The sequence below is a fragment of the Urocampus carinirostris genome, chromosome 4 (assembly GCF_059441175.1).
Source record: "Urocampus carinirostris isolate Australia breed hairy pipefish chromosome 4, RoL_Ucar_1.0, whole genome shotgun sequence".
Lineage (NCBI taxonomy): Eukaryota > Metazoa > Chordata > Actinopteri > Syngnathiformes > Syngnathidae > Urocampus > Urocampus carinirostris.
In genome coordinates this window covers 48325038-48326761 of record NC_142352.1, presented here as the reverse complement: position 1 = coordinate 48326761, position 1724 = coordinate 48325038, and positions in this window count along the sequence as shown.

Here is a 1724-nt window from a genome sequence, read left to right as displayed (position 1 = left end):
TGTGCGGAGTTTGTATGTTCTCCCCGTGCTTGCGTGGGTTTTCTCCGGGCACTCCGGTTTCCTCCCACATTCCAAAAACATGCATTTCAGGTGAATTGGCTGGTCCAAATTGTCCCTAGGTGTGAATGAGCGAGTGAGTTGTCTGTCCCCGTGTGTGCCCTGCGATTGGCTGGCAACCAGTTCAGGGTGTCCCCTGCCCACTGCCCGGAGATGGCTGGGATGGGCCCCTCGACCCTAATGAGGATAAGCGGTACGGCTAATGAGATGAGATGAGACATGTTTTTGGAATGTGGGAGGAAACCGGAGTGCCCGGAGGAAACCCACACAAGCACAGGGAGAACATGCAAACTCCTCACAGGAGGTCTGATCTCATGACCTGAGAACTGTGCAGCACACACGCTAACCACTGCGCCGCCGTGCTGCCATGATGATGATGATTATTATTACTATTATTATTATCATTATTATTATCATTGTTCAATTCACTTAAAGCAGCCGTCTCAAACTCAATTGAGTCAGTGGCTGGTTGGTCCAAATGAGGTTTTTGACAAAAACAGAGCTGGTAAAAACATTCCTCTGTTCTTATAGGGACAGTGATATATATTTGTCAAAGAGATGTTGCCATAATGAGCCACCAAATATGAGTTTAAGGAAGACTACAACCTACTGAAAATGAGAAAAAAGCACAATTTCCATCCCATTTTTACCCAGCCTTTCTCAAAGAAAGACAAAAGAAGTTAAAACGTTTTTTCTTTAAAAGAATAAAAATAGGGAAGAATAAATTAAAAAAGAGGAAAAAGGGAATACAAAGAAGCAGAAAAAAAAGGAAATATTTGTTTTCATTTTAATTTTTCCTTTCTTCATTTTTCTTTTCCTTTTTTTGTTTTCTTTGATTTTTTTTTTTTTAAAACTTATTTTTATTTTCTTATATCTATTTTCAAAAGTAAAAAGGTGTGTCTTGGTCATTTTGAGTCTCTGTAATTTGTTTTGTTCTTTTATGCTTTTAGCAATCGTTTTCAGTGGCACTACAGAACACAGCCACATCTAGTGGGAAAATAATACACACTGTCCCTTTAACTTTAATATTATGGCTGGGGCCTCAAACTATCGTCCTGGGGGCCGCAATTGTCCCCTGGATTGCGAGTTTAACACCCCTGATTTAAAGGGTCAGTGTGTAAAATTTAGTGCCGCCTAGGGGTAAAAACACCTTCATTCATAAAAAAATATTGATTTGAATATTAGGCATACATTCATGAACTTTTATAAAGATGTTAATTTTCATAAAAATTCATAGGTTGAAAAAAAAAAATTATATTTCTCTTACATAGCGGAATCCATACCTAATAGTCGCCGCCATGTTTTTCTGTCACCTTGCTGCTACACTGTGGTCATATTGCACTGGTTTTCCGTTCGCATTACACAATACAGTACCATCTAGTGGTCAAATATTATACCGTTAAAGTGAATTAGGATCATTCAACACTGTTTAGGAGTGACATTTCTTATTTGTGAACATCAAGATACACTTTGCAGTTAACAGAAACACTATTACCACGCCCTAACCCAGTTTCTTCTCATTTATTTCTACTAGAGTAGACATACAAGTACAGACAAAGAAGTATGGAACTTTTTAGACAATGATGCATTCTATTCTAAATTTTATAGTTCCATGAGAGGAGCAGGGAGTGGGGAGAGAGCGGTGCTAGTAATGAAATGGACTGAAC